The following is a 20,697-nucleotide window of genomic DNA, read 5'->3' as shown; positions in this document are numbered from 1 at the left end:
CTGCCAGATAAGCAGGGATGGGCTCAAATAAAAACTTCCTGCTGCAACAAACATGAGATCCATTCTTGGCATTTCTTGAAAAACCAGTAACTGTAGTTTCCAAAGAATTCTTATTATACATACTTCCTATAATTTGGTTGCCACCCCATGGACTGTAGCCTACCAGGCTTCTCCGTCCATGGGATTCTCCAGGCAAGAATACTGGAGTGGGTTACCATTTCCTTCTCCAGGGGGTCTTCTTGACCCAGGGATCGAACCCGGGTCTCCCGCATTGGAGGCAGATGCTTTAACCTCTGAGCCACCAGGGAAACCCATCAATTCTGGCATATTATGGGTTAAATTTAGTTCTTTCATTGAGCTGACAATATATTTCCTTGAAAACCAGTGAGTCTGACAAAATGCATTCAAATAGCCACCTGCAAAAAGATGTTTTAGAATACTTCTCAGTGACAAGTTAAAGACTGCATGCACATTTTGCTTTCATAATTAAAAGTTTGGTTTACAGAGTCATTAACACTGGCTGGGTCAGTCTTGGATGCTACCCAAGCTGTGTTTCTTTAGTGACATAATGACAGCTGTGATAACAGAAACCTTATATAAGTAGTTTTTATCTATAATTCAATTATATGGTATTAAGTTATGGCATAAGTAAGGAAAGCAGTCTTTGTTTATCAATTTTAATATGAATATGAAAATTTAGAAAATACCTGCCTCAAAGCAAATGCTCATAATTATAATGTTGGTTGCCTCTGCAATACTTTTTTTTTTAATTTTCAGGATGTTTTTCTTAGGTTCATCAAAAATAGCTAACATTATATTCTATTATTTAGTGTAATATTGACATTAAATCATTCTTTACTTAAGTTTTTATCTTTATTTTTATAATTAGCTTAAAGTGTTGGCCAAGTGATGACTTTCGAAGTTCAAGTGAATCAGACACTCTGAGCTTATTTCTCTTGACAAACATATGGCTAAAATGTTAATTGCTTTTTCAGATAGTTGAAAGTTGAAATAAATAAAATTGCATGTTATAAAAAAATTCCTATGTGAGTAGTGACACAGGAAGGCAGTTTTAGAGACCTTTAAAGTGTGACGTGGTGACTAAAATATTATTTTCTGGCTTCAGCCAATGTGTGTCATTTTTTTAAATACTAAATTCATTATTTTTCAAAAGTACCAGAAGTCAAACTTTGGGTGAATAATATTGTCCTTTCTCTTAATGTATAATTGTATTTCCTCCAATAATACAACTTGGTGGAATGCATAGTAAAGAGAGTCAAAGAACTTTTAAAATTAATACAAATATTCTCTATTTCTTCTTCCTTGCTTTTATTATCTGGAAAGACTCTTCCTCTTTTTCTGTTTTTTAAAATGTGCTTCAAAAGAATGAATGTTTCTTTAGTTTTTCAAGTCCAGTCTCACGATATTTACCTTTTTGTTTTTTGATCAAGGACATAACTTTAAAATTTCATTAAAATTTAGAGTAACATTTGAGCAAGCAGTTTTATGGATGATGAAAAACTTAATTTTGCTGATTCAGAGTAATACAGTCATTTCTAGAATAAAACTTATCCTTTCCCAAGTGATAAGAAATAAATCTGACTTAATATTTACATAAAGAGCTGTTTGTCTTGTGCATTACTTTTCTGTTGACATGACCTTATAATTAATTTACTGTCTGTTTTCTTGTGCTTTCCCTGTCTACTTTACCCCTGACCTCCCCCTGCCACCTGCCCCCTCTGCCCCGGCCAGCTCCTCTGCTGCTGAGACAGGGTAACACGAGCCTGAGAAAATCCAATTAGCCTGGCCTCTCATTTCTCAGGCCTGTTTAGGCTTTTGGAGTCCTAGTAATACATTTCTGTAAAGTTTAGAAAAATAGGATAGTTTAACTGTACTTACTTAAGGCCACTATTTCTTTCCACATTGACCTTTCCTCTATCAGGTCATTCTGGTGTCTGGGTGGCACTGGGGTAGCCAATGGCATTTTAGAATCAATTAAGAAGTTTAATTGGGGATGCATTTAGTCTGGGTTTAGTTGGATTTGTTTCCGTGCTTTCTGTCATTTTGAAGCATTGTTACTTCTACCCATGCTGGTAAGGAGTTACTTCAGATAATACTACCACTAAACATTCATCACTGTGACAATGTACTGCAGAACAGACTTTGTATCAGGATCTGAATGTGCCCTCCCAGAAATACATAGGAGAGAGAGAGGAAATAAGTTTGAGTGATTTGATTATAATGTATCAGTATGATTTTTCTGGGTTTCCCTGGTGGCTCAAATGGTAAAGAATCTGCCTGCAATATAGGAGACCCGTGTTCAGTCCCTGGGTTGGAAGATCCCCTGGAGAAGGGAATGGCAACCCACTCCAGGATTCTTGCCTAGAGAGTTCCATGGACAGAGGAGCCTGGTGGACTACAGTCTAAGGGGTCTCAAAGAGTCAGACACAAATTAGTGACTACACTTTCACTTTCTTTCATCCTGTTTGTGCTTCACTGAACTTCTTTAATCTTAATTTGGCATTTTTCATTAAATATGGACATGTTTAAACAATTATTTCTTTAAACACTTTTTTCTGCCTTGTTCTCTTTATTGCATGTGTGTTAGATTATCTGATATTGTCCCACAGACTACTGAGGCTCTGTTTAGTTTTTAGCCCTTTTTTCCTCTTCAACTTCTACTTAAATTTGAATAATCTTATTACCCTAACATCAATTTAACTGATATTTGCTTTTGTGTTACCTAACCAATCCAGTTGCCTGTTATACCAATCCAGTACATTTTTCATTTGAAATAATGTATTTTCAGCTTTTGTTTTTCTTTTATAACCTGTTTCTTTTACAATTATGTCTGCTTTCCTTTTCATCTTTGGCAATATTTATAATAATTGCCTTTAAAGTCGTCACTTGTTAATTCCATCATTTGTAATTTCTAGGTCTTTATCTATTGATTCCTTTTCCTCCTCATTTTGGATCATTATCTGGCTTCTTCACATGTCTAGTAGTTTTGTACTGGATACTGGATATTGTGAATGTTTGATTATTGGGTGTCTGGATTTGAGGGTTTTTTTTCCTTTAAAGAGTTGAAAAGGTTTTGAAAGATTGAAATATTTGTAAGTGGGAGGGCAAACTGAACTGCCATATATTATAAAAAGATTACTCGGGTACAGATGAGAAATGGGAAGCTGAGAGAATAGTGACAAGCTGTTGTTACAGTTCAATTGAGAGTTCTGACACTTAATAAAGGCAGTGGCAGTGGGAGTGGAGGGAAGAGGCAGCACTGACACACCTGAGAGATAGACTGATGTCTCTATTCTCTTTCCCATGACCTATCTGGAACTAACTTCAGCTTATTATTTCCCAGGCATAATTTAGGTATCCTCAGCTCTGTGCTTTAGTATTTATTTTTTCTCCTAGCCTGGTATCTTACTCATTCCCTGAGGTTCTTTTCAAATGCCAGCTCCTCTTTGAAGTTCTCTCTATTCTTTCCACTTTCCTGAATGGTATCCTTTTAATGCCAAACACCTAGTAATCTCACTGTGTATAGTGTTGGTGGTGAAAATGATCTTGAACATCAGTCTCTTGTATAATTTTCTATGAGCCTAACAACATGGCTTTTGGGTGAGGAGGGAAGAATGTAACCTTAGCCATAAACTTTTTTTCACACTTGGTAAAGATTTTATTTGACATTAATTAATGAGGGAACCAGTAGAATGTTACAGCTCTTACAAAGAAGGCTTTGACTTACAGAAGGCTTTGATTTAAACAGTGCTTCTCTATTATGTTTTTGACTTTTTGACCACAAGGCATATGAGATCTTAGCTCTCTGATCAGGGATTGAACATGCAATCCCCTCCACTAGGAGGTAAAATTTTAACCACTGGATGACCAGGGAATTCCCTGCATCATAGCCATAAACATATCTTAAACAAGGAAAGCACACCAAAAAGAGACATAGTACCATCCCCTGATTCTTACAGAGCCCAGTTCCTGTGCTTAGCTCTGTTCATTGTTTTGGAACCAGAACAAGTTCTGGTGTGATTATCAATAGAGGACAAAGTATTCTCATAACATGTGGCCTTTGCTGCATAGAGATAGAGACAGAGAACTTGAACATAGAGTTGGATTCAAATTCTATTTTTTCACTCACTGTTATACCATGGGAAAAATAATTAAATTGTCCCATCTCAATTTTGTCATTTGCAGAATTGTGATAGCACTTTCCAACTTTTTAAAAAATTATTAAATAAGAATTTGTTGTTGTTGTTTAGTTGCTAAGTCATGTCTGACCCTTTGCAACTCCATGGACTGTAGCCCACCTGGTTCCTCTGTTTATGGAGTTTCCCAGGCAAGAATAGTGAAGTGGGTTGCCATTTTGTTTTCCAGGAGATCATCCTGACCAGGCATCAAACCCACATTTCCTGCATTGGCAGGCAGATCTTTACCACTAAAGCACCAGGGAAGCCCACTGAATGGGAATATAGATATCTAAATACCTAGATTCAAGCCGTGCTTTGTAGAAATGCAGCAAAAGTTAATTTTCTTCCTCCCTGTTATTCCACTTTTTACCTTTAGTATTCTTCTCAATCAACACATAATAAGGTGAGCTGAGGAGTTCAAGAACATATCAGTCAAAACAGACAGTACACATACACAAACACACTCATGCATAGGTTTAGACATATTAGTATATGCTGGCTGAATATTATCCAACTCTGATGGCTAGAGGAGCTAGGATCCCCCAAATTCAACTTAGTTACTGACTTGAATGTTCAATGTAACTGTATGTTCCTCTTTGACACCTTTTCTTCTCTCATTTCAACATGGAACAACAGACTGGTTTCAAATCAGGAAAGGTGTACATCAATGCTGTGTATTGTCACCCTCTTATTTAACTTATATGCAGAGCACATCATGAGAAATGCTGGACTGGATGAAGCACAAGCTGGAATCAAGATTGCCAGGAAAAATATCAATAACCTCAGATATGCAAATGATACCACACTTATGGCAGAAAGTGAAGAACTAAAGAGCCTCTTGATGAAAGTGAAAGAGGAGAGTGAAAAAGTTGGCTTAAAATTCAACATTCAGAAAACTAGGATCATGGCATCTGGTCCCATCACTTCATGGCAAATAGATGGGGAAACAATGGAAACAGTGACAGACTTTATTTTTGGGGGCTCCAAAATCACTGCAGATGGTGACTGCAGCCATGAAATTAAAAGACTCTTACTCCTTGGAAGAAAAGCTACGACCAACCTAGACAGCATATTAAAAAGCAGAGACATTACTTTGTCAACAAAGGTCCATCTAGTCAAAGCTATGGTTTTTCCTGTGGTCATGTATGGATGTGAGAGTTGGACTATAAAGAGAGCTGAGTGCCAAAGAATTGATGCTTTTGAACTGTGGTGTTGGAGAAGACTCTTGAGGGTCCCTTGGACTGCAAGGAGATCCAACCAGTCCATTCTAAAGGAAATCAGTCCTGAGTATTCATTGGAAGGACTAATGTTGAAGCTGAAACTCCAATACTTTGCCACCTGATGTGAAGAACTGACTCATTGGAAAAGACCCTGATGCTGGGAAAGATTGAGGGCAGGAGGAGAAGGGGCCGAGAGAGGATGAGATGGTTGGATGGCATCACTGACTCAATGGACATGAGTTTGAGTAAACTCCAGGAGTTGGTGATGGACAAGGAGGCCTGGCGTGCTGCAGTCCATGGGGTCGCAAAGAGTCGGACATGACTGAGTGACTGAATTGAACTAAATGAACTTCTTTCATTTGCCTGGCTAGCACCAGTCAGCATCGTTTTTGTAAAGCAATTGCAGAGAAAAAGAGAGCGAGCTGGGGAATCAGACAAGAAAAGGGAAATTTATTAGAGGGAAAAGAGAGGGTGACTGGCCCTTAAGGAGAACCAGCATCCTCCCTTTCTGACAGGATCTTTCTTATACCGCACCAATGAAAAATTCTCTGAAGGGATGGTAGTTGATTCCTGTGGTCATGTAGCTGGAGGTCTGGAATCTGGTGGTCTCATAGCTTTGAGAAGGTAGGCACCAGTGAGAAAAGAGAATGTCATTTGGGCAGTTTGGTCAGCCTCAAATCACTGTGATTTTATTCCTTGTTTGTGATGTCAACATCATGAGCCATCCTAAAAATGAGACCCCATGTGGGCTATCATTTTCCTTCCCTGTTACCTCTACCTTGCCCATCTGGGCTAGGAGTCTCTCTTCTGTGCTCCATTGCTTCCTATACATCTCTTTTATATCTCTGATCACACTGTTATAATTATCTGTATATTTGTCCTCTGCCACACTATACACAGGGCTTCCCTGGTGGCCCTGTAAAGAATCAGCCTGCAATGCAGGAGATCCAGGTTCAATCCCTGGGTTGGCAGACCTCCTGGAGAAGGGAATGGCAACCCACTCCAGTATTCTTGCCTGGAGAATCTCATGGACAGAGGAGCCTAGCGGACTACAGTCCATGGTATCACAAAAAGTTGGCCACGACTGAGCAACTAACACATACTATACACTCTTTAAGGACAAAGAGCATTACTTATTCATGATCTTATTGCACAGTGGATGTGTTTTTTTTTTTTTGCAATATGTTAAAAGTTGTCTGTGGGATAAAAGAACAAAAGTTAATAGTGACTATAAAACTGAGAGGATTTTTCAGGAGCATATCTGAGAAAATCTAGGGATTACTTAAATTAGAATCAGGGTCCATTGATTTTGTTTGTGGAGCAAGGGCGATAAAGACAAAGACTACTATTTTATTATTGGTACTGGGGACAATGTCAATTTTTTACCATACACCTAGGCTGCTTTGTTTGTTTGTTTATTTATGCAATCACCTGCTTGTTTACTTACTGGTTGATTGATTGTAGCCCTATGCTAGTATAATCATGATATACAAAGTATATCATGCTGCAGAAGGTATTGTGAGCCTTAGAGAAGACTAGAAGTCACAAAAGGACAGAGTAGAAATTATATCTGATCGGGGGAAGAGTCATGTTCATGCTTTTGCTTTATGATGGTGTTTGACAAGAGTGAATCATAGTGACAGTAAGATTGACTTATTCTTCCCAATCCAATATGAGGGAGATATCTTGCCTCCTTTCCCCCAAGAAACTCTGCTTCAGAAAGGATTTCTTTTGTAAGGATATAGATGACTTTGATAACCTAATTTGAATCTAAGTGGGAAGAAGGAAGAAAGGCAGAGAAAGCTTAAGTTCAAATCCAAAGATTCTTTTTTTTCTTGATTCCCTAAAGGCTCTTCTATAGAGAGCTGTACACTTTGTGACAGAGTGTACAGAGTGTACTAAATGACCCAGAGTCCCTACTGTGGTGTCAGGGTTATGTTGGTGAGAATCACTGAGGGCTACATTTGCATCCCTCCAGGAGGCTGCCCTCAGCACCCACCCTAGGGACAGCTTTGAATTCACCCACACTTTTTAATAAATAGAACATTTGCCTACGGATTTTACTTTGCTCTAGTGTCTTAATGATCATCCCCCAGTGCCTCTGATATACTTAAACATAATAGAAACCAATTTTGACTCTAATTCAATGTTCTCTGTAGGAGAGGATGACTGAAGTTTAATTACAATTCTTTTATACCAAATGTGTGTGCATTCTCCAGCATTTGATGTGATTCCTCCAAAATTTCCATCTCAAAATCAACCCATCGGTAGAAAAGTCACATGCAGCCCAGTTAATTATAATGGAATGTGATGATTTGGGGCTGTATTCCAAACAGAACACCATAGTATCTACAAACACAAGCTTCTAAAAAGCTAATAAGCCAAGGACTTTGTGCTATTTAAGATATTATTGTTTTATTTTAGGTGTTTTTCCTCCTCATGTAAATATATTGAAAAGGGACCCATAAAAATTGTCTTTTTTCATCTATGCAGGGCATTTCATTGCCACTAATCTTCTCTGTCACCTATGTATAGCTAGGGATAAAACTCATAGTTCCTCTGAGACACAAAAGTTGTAAACATATTCTAAAACAGGATGAATTTAAAGCATGTCCACTGTTACTTTTGAAGAATAATTCTCCCCAATATAATTTACTTTTGGAAGAGCACATATGATGGACTGTATATTGAAGGCAGTAACCAAATTTTATATTTATTTTGTGTCTCCCAAATCAAAGGCCTGAAAGAGAGATGCTAAAAAATAAATTATGTATTTTGTAAGTTAAATTGATATTTTTGAATTATTGTGTATGCTTCATATACATGTCTGTGACATGAGAAGGCTTGGATCTGTATTCTCCATAAACGCAGCACAGAGAAATCAATAGAAATGGTAGAGGAGGTACTTATCTGAATGGGCATTATAAAAAATGTCCCTGGGCAACTTGCAGAGGGGCTAAAAGTATGGAAAAATCTCTGATGGAAAACTTATGAAATGAACAAAACTTTATTTGCTAAAACTGGTCTGGTACAGGAGAATACAAACGTGAAAATACCATGATGAGCATCTTAGAGCTGAAGGTCAGATCCCAAGAAGTGTGCTTGAATGATGGTAGAGATATGTGCTCAGTCATGTCCAATCCTTTGCAACTCCATGGACTATAGCTTGCCAGGCTCCTCTGTCCATGGAATTCTCCAGGCAAGAATACTGAGTGGGTTGTCATTTTCTTCTCCAGGGGACCTTCCTGACCCAGGGATCAGACCTACATCTTTTATGTCGCCTGCATTGTCAGGTAGATTCTTTACTGATAGCGCCACCTCGGAAGCCCAAATGAATGACAAATGAATGGCAGTAGTAATCAATACTGCCTCTGAGGAAGACAGATCTATTAACCAAAAAGCTTTTATTTTTATTTTATAGTATGAGAACTTGTCACCAAAACTGAATCTTTTAGGAAAATTGAAGATAGGTTACACCACAGTTCAAAAGCATCAATTCTTCGGCACTCAGCCTTCTTCACAGTCCAACTCTCACATCCATACATGACCACAGGAAAAACTATAGGGTTGACTAGACGGACCTTTGTTGGCAAAGTAATGTCTCTGATTTTCAATATGCTATCTGGGTTGGACATAACTTGCCTTCCAAGGAGTAAGTGTCTTTTAATTTCATGGCTGCAGTCACCATCTGCAGTGATTTTGGAGCCCTCAAAAATTAAGTGTGACACTGTTTCCACTGTTTCCCCATCTATTTCCCATGAAGAGGTGGGACCGGATGCCATGATCTTCGTTTTCTGAATGTTGAGCTTTAAGCCAACTTATTCACTCTCCTCTTTCACTTTCATCAAGAGGCTTTTGAGTTCCTCTTCACTTTCTTCCATAAGGGTGGTGTCATCTGCATATCTGAGGTTATTGATATTTCTCCCGGCAATCTTGATTCCAGCTTGTGTTTCTTCCAGTCCAGCATGTCTCATGATGTACTCTGCATATAAGTTAAATAAACAGAGGGACAATATACAGCCTTGATGTACTCCTCTTCCTATTTGGAACCAGTCTGTTGTTCCATGTCCAGTTCTAACTGTTGCTTCCTGACCTGCATACAGATTTTTCAAGAGGCAGGTCAGGTGGTCTGGTATTCCATCTCTTTCAGAATTTCCCACAGTTTATTGTGAGCCACACAGTCAAAGGCTTTGGCATAGTCAATAAAGCAGAAATAGATGTTTTTCTGGAACTCTTGCTTTTTCCATGATCCAGCGGATGTTAGGAATTTGATCTCTGGTTCCTCTGCCTTTTCTAAAACCAGCTCGAACATCTGAAAGTTCACGGTTCACGTATTGCTGAAGCCTGGCTTGGAGAATTTTGAGTAGTACTTTACTAGCGTGTGAGATGAGTGAAATTGTGCGGTAGTTTGAGCATTCTTTAGCATTGCCTTTCTTTGGGATTGGAATGAAAACTGACCTTTTCCAGTCCTGTGGCCACTGCTGAGTTTTCCAAATTTGCTGGCATATTGAGTGCAGTACTTTCACAGCATCATCTTTCAGGATTTGAAATAGCTCAACTGGAATTCCGTCACCTCCACTAGCTTTGTTTGTAGTGATGCTTTCTAAGGCCCACTTGCCTTCACATTCCAGGATGTCTGGCTCTAGGTCAGTGATCACACCATTGTGATTATCTGGGATGTGAAGATCTTTTTTGTACAGTTCTTCTGTGTATTCTTGCCACCTCTTCTTGATATCTTCTGCTTCTGTTAGGTCCATACATTTCTGTCCTTGATCGAGCTCATCTTTGCATGAAATATTCCCTTGGTATCTCTGATTTTCTTGAAGAGATCTCTAGTCTTTCCCATTCTGTTGTTTTCCTCTATTTCTTTGCATTGATCGCTGAGGAAGGCTTTCTAACTCTACATTCAGATGCTTATATCTTTCCTTTTCTCCTTTGCTTTTCACTTCTCTTTTCACAGCTATTTGTAAGGCCTCCCCAGACAGACATTTTGCTTTTTTGCATTTCTTTTCCATGGGGATGGTCTTGGTCCCTGTCTCCTGTACAATGTCATGAACCTCAGTCCATAGTTCATCAGGCACTCTATCTATCAGATCTAGGCCCTTAAATCTATTTCTCACTTCTACTGTATAATCATAAGGGATTTGATTTAGGTCATACCTGAATGGTCTAGTGGTTTTCCATGCTTTCTTCAATTTAAGTCTGAATTTGGCAATAAGGAGTTCATGATCTGAGCCACAGTCAGCTCCGGGTCTTGTTTTTGTTGACTGTATAGAGCTTCTCCATCTTTGGCTGCAAAGAATATAATCAATCGGATTTCAGTGTTGACCATCTGGTGATGTCCATGTGTAGAGTCTTCTCTTGTGTTGTTGGAAGTGGGTATTTGCTATGACCAGTGCATTTTCTTGGCAAAACTCTATTAGTCTTTGCCCTGCTTCATTCCGTATTCCAAGGCCAAATTTGCCTGTTACTCCAGGTGTTTCTTGACTTCCTACTTTGCATTCCAGTCCCCTATAATGAAAAAGACATCTTTTTTTGGTGTTAGTTCTAAAAGGTCTTGTAGGTCTTCATAGAACTGTTCAACTTCAGCTTCTACAGCATTACTGGTTGGGGCATAGACTTGGATTACTGTGATATTGAATGATTTGCCTTGGAAATGAACAGAGATCATTCTCTCTTGAGAGTCCCTTGGACTGCAAGGAGATCCAACCAGTCCATTCTGAAGGAGATCAGCCCTGGGATTTCTCTGGAAGGAATGATGCTAAAGCTGAAACTCCAGTACTTTGGACACTTCATGCGAAGAGTTGGCTCATTGGAAAAGACTCTGATGCTGGGAGGGATTGGGGGCAGGAGGAGAAGGGGATGACAGAGGATGAGATGGCTGGATGGCATCACTGACTCGATGGACATGAGTCTGAGTGAACTCCGGGAGTTGGTGATGGACAGGGAGGCCTGGCGTGCTGCGATTCATGGGGTCTCAAAGAATCGGATACGACTGAGTGACTGAACTGAACTGAACTAAGTATTAAGAAGACACTCTTTCTTCTTCATCCTTTTCTCTCATTGTGCTCTCTTTTCTCGAACTGAAGATCAAATGAACACTTAAAGAATCCCAGTTTGATGGTTGTTGCAGTTTGGATAGCCTCCTGCCTAGGAGTCTCCCATGGTACTGTGTGCCTAATCTAGCAAGAGTTTAGCCTGACTTTGGTTCTAGTTGCAGAAGAGGACACAGAAGCGGACTATTTTTCCTTAAATGAGTGTGCTTCTAAAAAGATCCATAATCAGAAGTGTGCATAAGCCCAAGTAAACAGTAATGCCCCCTTCTTTTCAGTATAGATCAAAAGAAAGGGTAGAGTCCCTAGGTCCAAAGTAGCACCTAAAGATATCACTCTAAATACAACTCAGTAAAAGAAGTCCTGTGGGGGTAGAACATGAGGATGAGCATGGGAACAATAAAGTCTAGTTACACAAGATGGAGGATCACTGATATGAATGACTCAGATGTTGGAGAGGTGGCTTTACGTACTGTAAATGAGTAGGTCAAATTATAGTTTGTAAATAGGCTCAGGCCCTTGAACTCATAGAGTAAAACCCTACGTTTGCAGTTGTTGTTGTTGTTTAGTTGCTAAGTCATGTCTGACTCATGCAGCTTCACAGACTATAGACTTGTATGTGGTTCCCCATACAAGGATACTAGAGTGGGTTGCCGTTTCCTTCTCCAGGAAATCTTTCCAACCCAGAGATCAAACCTGTGTCTCCTGCATTGGCAGGTAGCTTCTTTATCACTAACCCATCATGGAAACCCAAAATTTACAGTAAAGTTCAAGTTTTTTCAAGATTTTATTTTGTGAATTTTTATGCCTTTATTAACCTCATAAAGTAAAATTATGATAAAATCTCAACTGCAATAAAGATACTCCAGTGTATATATATATATAATATATACAGACAGATTCATTTATTACATGGAATTTAAAATGATATGAATATATGATTTTTCAAAATGTAATACATTCTAGCAGAAGTATATATCTAATTTTGGCCCTAGTTTTATAAGATACTATAATTTTTTCATTAAAAGGACCATAATTAGATTTAATTTCCAATCACTGTATCAGAAAATAATATAATGTACTCACATTAAATAGAATTAGTTGATTATATTAATGTTATTATTATGTTCTATTACATGTGGATAGAAATACATAGATGCATTCTATTATAATTTGAATATTTTTTGAGAATGTTCAGACTTCGTTTACATTTTAAACTGTTGCAGCTAGAGTTATATGAAGCAATAAAAATTATATGCTAATTGTTTCACCTTTTCCCCTACTTACAGGGAAGTAAAATTATTTGAGCAATAGCTTTCAAGAAGAATATCAAGGAACATCTTATGTAACTAATATTTAGCTTTGCATTTCTCTTAATTTGTCTCCTTCATTCCCATGTGAGAGGAATGAAAGGATTTCCATAAAAGAGCACATACACATGATAGCCTGGAGGGCTTATGAGGCTGAACTGTGTCCCCAAAGGCTTTACCTTTTGACCTGTCATTTCCATTATTAGAGATTTACTCCTTTGGGTCTTGAAGATTTAACTTGTAAGAAAAGCTTATCGAAATATTCTAGGAGAAATCGCTTCTTAAAATGTAGTCTGCTAATGTTTTCTTAGCAATCAATTAGCTACCAGCTGAGAGTGCTCTAATGCTAAAAGAAAGAGGGGACAGTTCACATTAGGAGACAAAAGTCTCAGTCAAAATCCTTTTCTGATTCTTTTATGTGAAAGAATCCTGATTGCTATAGGAGGGAATGTGTAAAATCTCAGAAAAGAATGGTTGAATCTACATAGATTGCCAAGACCAAGGGTTCACAGATGTTTCTGTATCCAAGCATGGCAAGGAAGCATTAGAGATAAAGGATATCAGTGCACTGGCCTGGTTGGACTATGAGCATTTATTTACCAGCAAATAGTATGGAGGAAGTATGGAGGGCTCTGAGTATAAGACCTTGAAACACTAAGACTGAGATGGGAGAAAATGCTTCAAATGACTGAATCTGAAACCAAGCTTGGGTGATACAATCAAATTTAGGTTGATATAAAGAAAATGCAAAGAAAAAGCAAAGAGTCGGACACGACTGAATGACTGAAACTGAACTGAACTGAACTGATAAAGAAAATGAACAATTACAAATTCTCCTTCAATCCAGACTTTTACTTGCAACTCAGTTGCAAGTACATACTCACTATAATGGTCAAGATCTTTTCTGGGAAGTTGATTATGTTGAGCAAATGCTTGCATTTGAACTTGATATTCTTGTTGAACATGATGTATCCTCTGCAAGTAAATGTGATTGTAAAGTTGATTTTGGGACTAACTTTTCTCTGAATGCTAAAAGAAAAAATATGTTTAAAAAAGAAAGAAATATCTTCCCTTCGACTGCTAAAAAATGCTGCCCCTCAAGAGAACCGTTGCAAGTTCTGCCAAAATTTTTGCCAAAAGTTTTGCTCAGTTATCTACTATTGTTATCCTGAATATTAAATACATACATTTATAATACTATCTCTTACTCTATTGCTGTGCTGTGCTCAACAGCTCAGTCATGTCCAAGTTCTTTGCAACACATTGGACTGTAGTCCACCAGGCTCCTTTGTCCATGGGGTTTTTCAGGCAAGAATACTGGAGTGGTTTGCCATTTCCTCCTCCAGGATCTTACTGATCCTGGGATCAAACCTGTGTCTCCTGCCTTGTCAGGTAGATTCTTTACCACTGCACCATCTGGAAAACCCCTGTAGGATATAGTAGCCCCTAGTAAATATTTGCTGACTATATAATGGTAGCTACATACATATATATGAGACTGATGGACATTTATTTTACATTTCAGACTTTAATAATTGCTAACTGAAGGCTTTCTGATACAAGTTGTCATTCTGTCAGTAAGTATTTTACATACCTTAATTTTTTTAACCTTTAAAACAATCAAATGAAGTTGGTCTTATCACTTTACCCCATGTTCCTAAAAGAGTTCAGTTCAGTTCAGTCACTCAGTCGTGTCCAACTCTTTGCGACCCCATGAACGACAGCACGCCAGGCCTTCCTATCCATCACCAACTCCTGGAGTCCACCCAAACCCATGTCCATTGAGTCAGTGATGCCATCCAACCATCTTATACTCTGTCGTCCCCTTCTCCTCCTGCCCTCAATCTTTCCCAGCATCAGGGTCTTTTCTAATGAGTCAGCTCTTCACATCAGGTGGGCAAAGTATTGGAGTTTCAGCTTCAACATCAGTCCTACCAATGAACACCCAGGACTGATCTCCTTTAGGATGGACTGCTTGGATCTCCTTGCAGTCCAAGAGACTCTCAAGAGTCTTCTCCAACACCACAGTTCAAAAGCATCAGTTCTTCGGCCCTCAGCTTTCTTTATAGTCCAACTCTCACATCCATGCATGACCACTGGAAAAACCGTAGCCTTGACTAGACAGACTTTTGTTGACAAAGTAATATCTCTGTTTTTTAATGTCTCCTAAAGGAGTAGTGAAATTAAATAATTAACTTTAGGTCACAAGTGGCAGAGCTGGGATTTAATCTAAGTAGTCTAACCCCAGACCTCAAATATTTAACTGTGAATTCACGCAAGAAACACTAAAAACATAAGAAAAAATGAATTGTTATAATGTATTATTATCCAGTGCATTCTCCCATGTCAGTCAAATATTTCAAGATATATTCTGTAGCATGGCTTTTGTTAAATAACCAGTCTCACCCTAGACTGTTCAGTGTATGCATTTGTATTAAGGGATATTTGAGGAACTGACCTCTGTAGGGAATCTTTAATCCCTTTGGAAAATCTTTTGTTAACAGGCCTCTATTTAAGTGATTGATTTTGTAATTTACATAAAACAGATTTGCAATACAAATTGGTTTAATTTTCAGGTGTGAAAACTCTCTAGGAATTGGTAGCTTTTCCTTGATGTAGCAAATATCTTGATCACAGAGACTAACATTTCAAATAACATCTTTGCTTTCACAATCAGGGGGCTTTATCTTATAAAACCAATAAGAGGTAATTACATCAGAGATTTTATTGGAAAAAAAAAAACAACAAAATTTATGTTGCAGAGGGCTGTGGAGAATTTTACACTCATGTGTATCAACACAGAACTTTAAGCAGAAATATGAAGCACTGAAGTAACATAAAACCAAAACCTTATAGTATGATGATGAGCAAACATTTCATCACATATTTTAAGAAAGCAACAGAAAAAGCATTTCACTTTTGACTTTATCACATAGCTTTGCAGCTTATTTCTTGAAATTGTATTGGCCTTTGGGGAAAGAATTTAAAATTCCACATTATTTCCTATTGCTGCTGTAATTACCATAAACTTAGTGGCAATGACAATTATGGAGGTCAGAAGTCTCATTGGACTACAGTCAAGGTGTCAGCAGGGCTCGTTCTTACTGGAGCTTCTGGATGGGAATCCATTCTTTTCTTTTTCCAGCTTCTGGAAGCCACTGGCATTCTTTAACTTGTGTGTTTGTGTGTGTGTGTTCAGTTGCTCAATCACGTCCAATTTTTTCTGACCCTATGGAATGTAGCCTGCCAGGCTCCTTTTGTCCATGGAATTTTTCAGGCAAGAATATTGGAGGGGGTTGCCATTTCCTCCTCTACGGGATCTTTTTGACCCAGGGATCGAACCTGTGTCTCTCATTGACAGGTGGATTCTTCACACTGCTGCCACCTGGGAAGCCCGTTCTTTGATTTACGGCCCCTAACTTCCAATCTCTACTTCAGTCATAATGTGCAAGGGAAAGTATTGGTTTCTCAGATCAGATCAGATCAGTCACTCAGTCGTGTCCGACTCTTTGAGACCCCATGAATCGCAGCACGCCAGGCCTCCCTGTCCATCACCAACTCCCGGAGTTCACTCAGACTCACGTCCATTGAGTCAGTGATGCCATCCAGCCATCTCATCCTCTGTCGTCCCCTTCTCCTCCTGCCCCCAATCCCTCCCAGCATCAGAGTCTTTTCCAATGAGTCAACTCTTCTCATGAGGTGGCCAAAGTACTGGAGTTTCAGCTTTAGCATCATTCCTTCCAAAGAAATCCCAGGGCTGATCTCCTTCAGAACGGACTGGTTGGATCTCCTTGCAGTCCAAGGGATCTCAAGAGTCTTCTCCAACACCACAGTTCAAAAGCATCAATTCTTTGGCACTCAGCCTTCTTCACAGTCCAACTCTCACATCCATACATGACCACAGGAAAAACCGTAGCCTTGACTAGACGAACTTTTGTTGGCAAAGTAATGTCTCTGCTTTTGAATGTGCTATCTAGGTTGGTCATAACTTTCCTTCCAAGGAGTAAGCGTCTTTTAATTTCATGGCTGCAGTCACCATCTGCAGTGGTTTTGGAGCCCAGAAAAATAAAGTCTGACACGTTTCCTCATTGATTTCCCATGAAGTGATGGGACTGGATGCCATGATCTTCGTTTTCTGAATGTTGAGCTTTAAGCCAACTTTTTCACTCTCCACTTTCACTTTCATCAAGAGGCTTTTGAGTTCCTCTTCACTTTCTGCCCTAAGGGTGGTGTCATCTGCATATCTGAGGTTATTGATATTTCTCCCGGCAATCTTGATTCTAGCTTGTGTTTCTTCCAGTCCAGCGTTTCTCATGATGTACTCTGCAGGTCTCTCAGTTGTGTCCAACTCTTTGCAACCCCATGGACTGTAGCCCAGCAGGCTCCTTTGTCCACAGGATTTCCCAGCCAAGAATACTGGAGCCGGTTGCCATTCCTTTTCCATAGTATCTTCCTGATCCAGGAATCAAACTCAGGTCTTCTGCATTGCAGGCAGATTCTTTATCATCTAAGCCACCAGCTCAATCACATTACCGTCTTTCATTTTGAGACTCTTGCCTCCCTCTAAAAGAACCTTGTGATGATATTAGGCATGTCAACATAATCCAGAATAATCTCATCTCATGATCTATAATTTAATCCTGCCTGCAGAATTCATTCTAATGTATGAGGTAACATTTTTATAGATTCAGGGGTTTAGAATGTTGATATCTTTGCAGGCCTTCATTCAGCTTAACACAAATCCTAACTTATTTTTTATATTTTATTTCACTCCATCCAAACCTTTTCAGTCCTATTAAACAGTGTTATTGCCAGCAAGATAAAAGATTATTTTCTTGAAATGCAAATTAATTAATCAGTTAAATCAGTCAATTTATTGACATATGTGCATAATTATTTTGGCCCAATAGGTTTAATAGGCTTCCTCTACTGTCTTGTCCTTGGAGCTATTTTCTGTAGCCAAGAATTAGATGAATAGACCCTTTATAAGTTCTAAAATAGTATAAAATACTTATCTTTAATTGTTTGGCATTCATTTCTCCTTTCTTAGAAACCTCATGTTTATGCATTTATTAAATTTCAACAAGACTCCCTCGTTAAAAGATTTTGAATGCATGTAAGCAAGTGACATCTTTAAAAGCTACCAAAGAGTTTCAAAGCTGGATAGAAGTAAACAGACAAAAAAATAAAAATAAAAACTCAACAAATAGCCAAATGGTAGGAGGGCATCGGATGATTGCAGACCTGGGGAGCCAGTCTAAGAAGGACCAATTGCCAAGGCATTGGGAGACGCTCATGTTGGAACGAGTATGCTTCTAGGCCCACACTGTCTACATGTCCCTTAAATGAAACCTTAAGACCAACTCTTTACCCCCTCATAAAACTACACTGAAAAAGAACAAGCAGTTTTGTTTATTCACATTGGAACATCCTATGACAATGAGTAATACTACACAAAGGGATGCTGTGGTACAGCCTGGGAGCAGAATGCCTGTTTTTTTTACCTTGTCAGAAAAGAAATTTTTACAAAAATAAAGGGCTTGGCTGTTTTTACATACACTTCAGTTACTGAAGGTGTTTTGATTTGTTTTGGGAGGTGGTGATGGTACTGTGAATTCTAAGGGAACTTTCTAGGAAGAACAAAAAAATGTGCCTGTGATTACCAGAAAAGTGGGGAAAAAATGATGCTTGGTAAATTAGTGAGCCTTTGAGTCCTACTTTCTATCCTTTGGCCTGAGAAGTGAATAGTTGGGGAGAGGTTGGGAAAGAGTAAGATTTTACTGATATTCATACAATGTTGAGATGGTGTCAGAAATAACCACATAACGCAAACAATTTTGCACTCTATATGTGATGGGCAAACACACGATAGACACCTTGAAGGAAGAGTCCAAATTTTTATTAAATGAATAACATTCTGGTGCTCCCCCATATGTTTTCTCATTATATTTTTTTAAAAATTAATAAAAAATATTTATTGAATGCTTGGCACGTGTCAGACACCTTGCTGTACCCTGAGTCAATGAAAATAAATACCTGACCTTGTGGCACTTATAGTCCATCAGAGAAAAACAGACATATGAATAAATAAGTGCTGTATTATGTTAAGAGAATGGGTTGGAATTGTGCCAAAAAATCCCCTCCCTTCCTCAATACCTTAAATATGAGAGATAAACTACAGCAACAACAACAACAACAACAAAATAATAATGAAAAGTAGCCAAATAAGGAAAGAGCAGAAACTAATGCAGTAGCTCCAAGAATTGGCACCCAAGAAAAGAAATAAGAGTCTAGAGTGGAGCAGAGAGACTTACTGAAGTCCTGAATAATACATGTAGATTAACAAAGTACTGAATTATAGACTCTCACCTGTATACCCAAAGCTGGGGAGAAGAAAATAAGTGAGTGCTTGTATCTTTTGATTCTTCTTCCTGGGGAATAATAAAGGCAGAGTCGTTGGGGAGAAATAAATAGAAGTGAGAGACTGGGCTAGGTTGGATATTTCTTGAGAAACGAAGATTCTAGAGCTGGACACATAGTTAGAGGAAAAATCCAAAGAATAAGGATCTTTCTGATAAGGGTAAATGGAATGAGCTATATTATAGTGAATGCTGTAGGTTCTTAGATAAGAATCAGCCCAGGTATTTCAGGACTCCCCCTCTTGTCAGGCTACAAAATTGTGGATGGATGAGAAATCCCTGATCATGAAAGCTACCTAGGTGATACCAGTGTGCAGCTAGGATTGAGAATCACTAGTCTAAGAGGTAGAAAATATGACCCCCCAGACCAAACACAACAGAGAACTCAGGCAAATCCAGCATTCCTGAATCAAAAGACAGAAACCAGGAAGGTGAGGCTTTGGACTCTCTTGCATGTACCCATTGGCATGCAAAACCACTGCAGGGCAGTTTGCAAGATAACTGACTTGTGAGCTTAAAAATGTCATGATCATGAAAGACAAGGACTAAGGCTCTGTTAAAGATTAAAAGAGAGAAAAATGACATAACAACTAAATGTAGTGAATAATCCTGGATTTTATACACAGTGAATCAAAAAGAGCAGTAGTGGGACAATTGGTGACATCTGAATGTAGTCTGGAGATTAGATAATACTCTTACATCCATGTTAAATTTCTTGCTTTGATAGTTGTACTGTGTTTATATAAGAGGATGCCATTGCTTTTAAGAAATGCATACTGAAGAATTTATAGGTAAAGAGAAATTATGTTTGCAATTTTCTCTTAAGCTTTTCAGGTAAAGCAAGTGTGGTAGAATGTAATATTTGAGTAATCCAGGCAGAAGTTAACAGGAATACCTTGTCCTGCTTTTGCTGCTTTTCTGTAGGTTTAGGTGTTCATTGTTTCTTTCTCTCTTGTTAAAAGTCACAGAATTAATATCTGTAATATGGCTCCTTTCCATGCCAGCAATCTTGGCTTTTACATTCTGTCTGTATATATCTTTTGTATGATGATTTAAACAGTAAGTACATAATAATAGTAAAGTTTACTTCTGAGTGATAAATTTTGAGTGTTCTTAAACTTAAATCTTCCTGATTTTCAACACTATCTGAATTATATACTATGAACAGAATGTAGTTTTAAACAAAACATACTTTATTTTTTAAAGAAGACAAAAGATAAAAAGATGAAAATCAAAACCTCAAAAATTTTATAATGATAAATTGTGGATGAAAGGAATTTAGATGTTTGTTACTTTCTGTTTTGTACTTTTCTGTATTTTAAAAATTTACCGTATTTAAAAGAAATGAATGATGTTATGAAACTGAATTATGGTCCCCTTACTTAACATGCAGCAAAGCCAATCTACTGATACCAAGTTATGGTGAAGGAAAGCACAGAATTTATTTCCCCAAGGCTTCAAGCAAGTAGTATGGGCAGCTAATGCTCAAAAGACTC

Source organism: Bos taurus, chromosome 1, assembly GCF_002263795.3.
Source record: "Bos taurus isolate L1 Dominette 01449 registration number 42190680 breed Hereford chromosome 1, ARS-UCD2.0, whole genome shotgun sequence".
Classification (NCBI taxonomy): Eukaryota; Metazoa; Chordata; class Mammalia; order Artiodactyla; family Bovidae; genus Bos; species Bos taurus.
Note: the sequence above shows the minus strand (reverse complement) of the source record.